Here is a 7,666-nt window from a genome sequence, read left to right as displayed (position 1 = left end):
TGCCATTCATAGGTGCTCGCTAACAGCACTTGCCCCAACAGTCTGTGAAGGCTATACGGGGGTTATTTGTCTTTATGTACGCGCACTTAGTTGTGAATCCATCAATCCAAGTTCAATTCCCGCTCACAGCCAACATTCTGTTGACAATCTAGGTCGACTCATCTTTACATGGGTACTCGGCGCGGTGTGTAGAAACAGAAAATCAGCACTGGGAAGACAAAGGCAGCCGGGCGTGGTGCTGGCCACCAATCCCCCCGAGTGTACCATGCTGGCCTTCATGGGTGCTCGCGAAGAGCACTTGCCCCACCAGTCTGTTTGCGCTATACGGGGGTCTTTTGTCTTTGTGGGAGGTAGTCTGGCGGAATCAGTCACGTGGACAGTTGCCCGAGGGACTCACTTCACTTCTGATCCACTGCGAGACCCTCTGGACCGAACTGCCGCAGGGCAATGTTTTCCACATGGTCGATGTCAAGTCATGTCATTAGTAAGTTTTGTATGTAAGTGGGAGTGTCAGTGTATAGGTAACTATGTGTGTGCGTGTATGTAAGACTGTGTGTGTGTGTGTGTCTGTACTTGTGTAAACGTTGTGATAGGCGCTCGCTAACAGCACCTGCCGCAACGGCCTGCTAAGGCTATATGGGGAATCTTTGTCCATATGCGTGTGCAAGGTAAAGGCGCTGCCCTGTAACTTCTGGCTCGCGCCACTGCAGGGAGAAGACCGTCCACTCGAGGTGGCTTTAGAGAGCCCCTCTACGCGGTAGTTTGGGCTGAACATGCGAACGTTGGACTGACGTTGGCAATGCGGTTCGAACTGTTGGCTCAACATTGGATAAAAAAGCACGGACATTGTTAAATAAAGTGGAACAGCAACTCAAAAGCGGACAAGTAAAGCTTGCAGAGAGAGAGAGAGAGAAAGGCGCGTGCATGGAAACTGCACTGGCAATCGCACTGACTGAAGAACATTCAAGTGGGGCTTGTACAGGTCGCGTCGCGAGGATGGATGATGGGCGGTCGTCGAGACGGATGATGGAGTGGCAGCTGAAGAAGAAAACATCGCCCCCGCAGGAGGCCACCCCCACGGAGACGGAGCGATGAAAGCGGTGGATCTGCGTGCGGCGCCAGACGGGCCGCTGCAATGGTAACCGCACGGGACGGCCTTCATCCAGTCGTCGATGGAGCACGGCTGATGTCGATCATGTAGGGGGGGGGGGCTCTGGTGAAAGTTCTTAGTTCAAGTCCATGCCACGCGCGCTGAATCAGACCCGGCGCCCCTGTAGGTCAACTCAGCCTAAATGCGGGCGGTATTGGCGTCGTGGAGACAAGGGCAGCTAGGATTGCATGGTGCTGGACCCAACCCCCCTCTCCCCGCCCCCACAACGTACCATCAATGCCGTGGTCAATCCACCGCTGGATGAAAGCCTCCCCAAGCCGTGGCCACCTCTCGCGACCCTGCGATGTAGTAATCCACCCGGCGCCGGGACTACAACGAGCTGACTTCTAAACGCGCTCCATCTCCTCGGTGACACGTGATCTCGGACGCTCCATTTGTCGGCTCCGTTTATCAAACTAACTACTGAACTGAACATTTTTTTTCTTTCAAATTTTACCAGGTAAGGCTCACTGAGCTATGTAGTTCTTTTTCAGAAGCGACCAGATGATAGCCCAACGTAGTGGCTCATCATATGTAAATTTGTCGCAGCCAAATACTCTAAACGCACATTTCTAAATGTAGAGGGAAAAACCGAAGGACCCAAAGAAAAATCCACGCGACCATGGGGGAGAGAGAGAGAGAGACACGCAAACTCCAAATATACAGCCGCAGGCGTCAGGGTCGGGATCGAACCCACAACCTCCTCCATACCAGGCGAGGTAGTAAACATCTCCTAGCCACCGTGATGATGATGATGAGAGAAAGAGACGCGAAAACTCCGAATATAAAGCAGGCGTCAGGGTCGGGATCGAACCCACAACCTCCTCCATACCAGGCGAGGTAGTTAACATCTCCTAGCCACCGTGATGATAAGAGAGTGACGCAAACTCCAAATATACAGCAGGCGTCAGGGTCGGGATCGAACCCACAACCTCCTGCATACCAGGCGAGGGAGTTAGCATCTCCTCGCCACCGTGCAGCCCGATTCGTCTTGACCATCGGCGGTCGTCATCCCCTCCAGCCAAGTGTCCAGCCCAAGGCCACCCAACTCTTCTCAAGAAGTTTGGCGATGCTGCTGCGTTGGCCGTGGTTACAAAATTAACAAAACAAAAACAACACTCACAGGGTGGCCCAAAATTCACGACACATCGGACCATCTCATGTATTTTAACACTGGCATGAAATGTCTTTAAATTTTGTATTCTTTGAAGTTCATATGTTATCTATTACCATAAATATCGATCGTTCGTCTTCCGTTTTCAGATGACGTTTAAACATCGTATAGGCCAATCAGTTTAAAAGACAATGCATATATTGGCAGAGCGTGTATGTTTGCATGCTCACCACAATTACTGTGTGGTTAATGCACACTTGATCTCTTGCAAAAGTTATCGTTTTCTATTTGAACATCTTAACACCTCTTGTTTTACTGTCAGAAAGGGTAACACCTATGATTATTTTTCATACTTTTGATACTGCCAAAAAAAACGTCGCATAGAATGAAACAAAATTGTCTTATAATAATATCATAATTGTTTTTTTACCCTTTTATCTGGCAACAAAACTGACACCTTTTTTTTACAAGGAGTCATGTTTGCATTGACCACAATACCTGCGGTCGGAATGCAAACAAAAAACACAACTCTGATAATGTATGCACTGTCCTTGAAATTGATTGGTCCACACCTGAGATAAAAAACGATGTCAGTTTTGTTGCCAGATAAAAGGGTAAAAAAGCAATTATCATATTTTGCTACTGGCAAAGGAGGTTCCAATGGTGTAAAATGGTCTTATTTAGGCCACATTGCTCTGTTACATTTCGATATCAATTTCGGATTTTCGTAATCACTCCAACCTCTTCATTCCACCTGTTTGATCTCCGTCCGCCTTCAATGTCTGCCAGAGGTTCTCGCGCTCCGCTGATGTCCCGTTGCATCTCCCCACCTTAATCTGCCGCTGTCGAGCGAACTTGTTACCCGGCCCCGCTTTGCACACGCGTATTCCGAGTTCAACGCTGCAGCTTTCTCTACCAGGTTCTGAAATTGGCCTCAGCTTATTGGAGAGTATATTGAGTACATTGATTATATTGATGTAATTTAAATTTAGTTTTTTCACATCGGGTTATTGTATGGTAGTAGAGTATTTGTAGTTCTTTAGAATTATACAAAACAATTCCCTTCCTTTATTACTGCTGTGGCGTGATCCATCTGAAGACGGAGGCTTGTGTTGCTTCCGAAACGTCGTGATTTTATTTAGTTGTTTTCATTTATTTATTTTTTACCTACGTGACTTTACCGAAAAAAACAAAGAGTATGAATCCTTGCAGTCACTAAAACTTAAAATCTAGAAATAAAATAAACTTGTGGTCACCCGTTCCAGCTGTTATTCAGGTTCATCCTTGCTTAGCTTCTCTGATCGAATGGGAAAACAAAACTCCCAGCGCTTTCTTTGTTTATAACACTGTGACATAAAAAGGAACACGATAAAATGAGCAACGTTTCTGGCAACGACCCTTCTGCATAGCACATACATAGAGCGACTGCAGGTTACACCACGGGGTCTGATGAGAATTACATAAAAAGAAAACGGATTTTCTGACGACCGGTATTACACTTAATTGTAGATTTTAAGTAGGAGACAAACCCGGTGATGGTCAAACAGTTATTGCTAGATAAACAATCTGAGTACGACGTTTCGCGAGTAATTACAACTAGCTTCATCAGGCGACAGCCCAGATTTGTGGAGAAATCCTCCTGTTTCGTTCCTTAAACAAATGGGTAGATTGTGATGGCACATCACTTGTGAGCCCTTCTTGAGCGAAGTAAAGGGGGATTAATGAATGCATATCAATTACAATGGGTATCCATTACCGGTTGGATAATTTACGTGGCAATCGACACACCTTACGTATGGCCATTATGCGTTGCTGGCGCATTGCAGTGTGGGAATATTTGTTCCTCCAATGGGATTTGGCCATTCGAGGCGAGTTGGTCGGAGGGTTGAACCCTCATGAATCACGGCCGTGTGGTTTCCTCATTGACTATCATGAATGAATGAATCATCTCTATCTATGATCGATTGTTCGTTTTAGCCCTCGTTTTGTTGTCGTATTGTTGAATCCGAAATGTTAGACTCATCTTTAAGCGTGCAGTGCTTCGCGAGGCTGAGCGTGAGTTATCTGGTGAATGGGGCGGGGTAGCCGGGACCACACGTGCTATGAAGAAGGACTATGGCTCGAAACGTCGTCTATTATATATATTATTATTTTTAAAGCCACGGGGTTAATGTTGGATATCTTTTTGGCGCCCCAAATCCCAATGCCTGGGTTCTTGTGGGAGACTTTGATATCTCGCTTCTCCGTAAAAAAAAAAAAGTTGTAGCAACGAGATCAGCTTCTGTGCGTGAGATCGACCGACCGACCGGTGACGCGCCCCGAGTGACACTCGACGGCCTGGCCAGGCGTTCATCCAGCAGTGGATAGATCGTGGCTGATGACGACGATGACCATTTGCGACAGCATCATCATCGACAAAAAAATATTCGGCAATTTCAAACGATCGTGGGCGGGTCCTCCGACGGCTGGTCCAAACTTGACTCTCGTCTGCAGCCAAGACAAGCTCTACCAGACAGATGAGTCCCCGAGTAAATGTGCCAAACAAATGAAATAAATAAAAATATGCCAAAAAGGTGCAGTACACACACACAACAGAACCCAGCATGTCAACGTGGCCCTCCTTCAGAAGTGAAGCGACAACATCAAAGCTGGAGTGAATCATAATTGATGAGCGACAGGCCGGTATTTGTGGTTCACGTGCCCTTGAGGCTCGCAGGCTTAAGTTTGCAATTCCTCCTCCTCCTTCTTGCGAGTGCTCGGGGCCGGGGAGTGCTGACGATTCACACGCACGGCGTGTCTGTAGGTGAGCGTGCGCGTCTGTGTGTGTGTGTGTGCGTGGGGAGCGGTAGTGTAGTGGTTAGCGCTACGCTGCGCTATGAACCCGGCGACCCGAGTTCACTTCCCGCTCACGGCTAACACCCAGTGACGATTATCTGAACCGGTCCTGGGTCTCCCCTAGGTCGACTCAGCCTCAATTGAGTACCTGGTGCGGTGTGTAAACATTGCCACTGGGGAGACAAAGGCGGCCGGGCGTCGTGTTGGCCACCCGTGCCTGCCTTCACAGGTGCTCGCTAACAGCACTTGGCCAAACAGTCTGTTAAGGCTATACGGGGGAGCTTTGTCTGTTGTGTGCGTGGTGCTGTCCACACCACCCCATCGTGTGCCACAGCTCCGGCCTTCACAGGTGCTACTCGCTCACAGCACTTGCCCCGACAGTCTGTTGAGGCTACACGGGGGATCTTTGTCTTTGTGTGTGTAATATGCTGCTCACTCTGAGAAGGAGTTCGAGGCTATTCTGCTGAACCTGGAGTGTGCCACTAAGAGGTGGGGCCTTGCCACCCATAAAACTAAGCACCTGCCTGGGTATTTTGTGTCATCAAACAGTCCACCCCCTCAACTCCCCATGAGTGATGTGGCGGTTGCAGAGAGAGAGAGAGAGTTGAGACGTCTCCATACTTGGGTGCTACTGACCGGCTCTGGTTTGGCAGCAGACATCTCGAAATCAGTCGAGCAATATTATTGTTTCATCAGCTGTGTGACGCTGTGTGAAAGCTACCAGGTCTTTTGCTCCATACGAAGCTCCGGGTCTTCTCGGCCACAGTTATGCCCTCCCTGCTCTATGCTTGCGAAATGTGGAACCCCTCTGAAGCAACATCTGCTCACTTCTGAAGCATTCATTGCTGGCCTGCCGACTATCCATCCTGGATTTAACCCGGCTAGATTGCGCGATGAGCTCAGAAATCCTTGAAATATTTGGATACATTCCCATCGGTGAGCTCCGGCAGGCAAAGCTGATTTGGCTGGGTCATGTAGCCCACATGCTCAGCCACCGCATGCCCAAGCAGCTTCTGTATTGACGGATATTTAGGGATAAACGGGCGCGACACGAGCTAGAAAGGAGATTGGTTGATGTGGTATAGGGGCATGTGGAGGTGAGTGATTTTGCCGATAACTGGTTACAGCGGTGTCAAGATTAGCCTTGAAGGAGGGGGCTCGTGAAGTACGCTACTGGGCAGTTGCAGGCAGTATCCCTCTAACAACAGCGGAGCGCAGAGGAGCGACGCTCACAACAACGAGCTGAGCGCCGGGCACCTAAAATACAGCAAGTTGGCACAGTCGGGATCACAACTGGTGCCAGCCATCGCAGTCAACCTCTGGCACATGGGTCTGTCCCGTGACCTCCTGGCAGCGAGCCTTCGACACTTCACATGACGGCCTCAAAGTGAACCTAGCCTGGCACCAGCGCTGTGGTGGTGTCATTGTCACTTTGTAACTAATAACGGATATTGTTGCATATGCAGGTCAGTCACACAGTGGTTCGCGCAATGCACTGTGAACCCAGCGACGTAATATTGATTTCCCGACCACGCGTAACGATAGTGGAGAGTGATGTCAGAACCAATCCTCGGCCTCCCCCTGGTTGGAACTAACATCACCAGCCATGAACTATCCACTGCTGGATTAATACAAATTTAATCATTTGCGCTTAATACGCATTCCACAAGTAATGACTAATCCCATATCTGCATTTCCCATAAATATGCTAAATTTCTCTTGATATGCAAATTCTTTTGTCAAGGCGCTCTTCTCCCTCCAACCCAGCTTAAATATACGCTGCCAAGCCTGGTTGTGTTTCATTCAGACGCTGTCTTTCCGACAGACCTGTTCTTCACCTGAGGACGGCTGCTTGCGTTGTGGCCGAAACGTCGTGAGAATAATTTTATTATGTTTTATTTTTATTATTTTATTATTTCCCTTCTACGTGACTTTACCGAAAGAACCAAGAAGAAGCTCAAAGGCCTCTCCCCAAGCTGTCGCCATTTCTCACTGGCCAACAATCCACCTGACTCCTGCACACAAGCTGATTACATCGCTCCATCTCCTACGACGATCGTCCTCTTGGGTGTGTTCCCTCCGAGAGAGGGAACATACGACACTGAGTATAAGAGTGAAATCTTGCTGTGCACATTGATAACCATAGCCTTGTCTTCTTCCCCATGCAACAGAGTGCGAGCGACACCCCACAAGTATTGTAACGCCTCTCGTATTTTTCTTGAAACATGTTTGACTAACTTATACATCGAATTTGCAACTGCACTATTGGTAATGTTGTCAAGGGGTGGAGTGGTTTGCACAGTGATCTTTTTCCACTGCGCTTTGAAGCCGGCAACCCAAGTTCAACTCCTGGGCACATCTTAAATCAGTGGCGAATTTATCTCGACTCGCTCCTGAGTCACCCCCTCCAGACTCATTTGCCGACTCCAACTAAACCAGCGTGGTGAAGTATGGTCAAACAACCCTCACGACCAGCAAAGCATAGCGAGGCCTCCCGTCCACCATTGGACCCGACAAATGGCTCTAAACATTTGGCTCCTTTTAGCACCGATGCAGAAACACGGTAA

Source organism: Lampetra fluviatilis, chromosome 20, assembly GCF_964198595.1.
Source record: "Lampetra fluviatilis chromosome 20, kcLamFluv1.1, whole genome shotgun sequence".
NCBI lineage: Eukaryota > Metazoa > Chordata > Hyperoartia > Petromyzontiformes > Petromyzontidae > Lampetra > Lampetra fluviatilis.
This window is presented reverse-complemented; position numbering follows the sequence as displayed.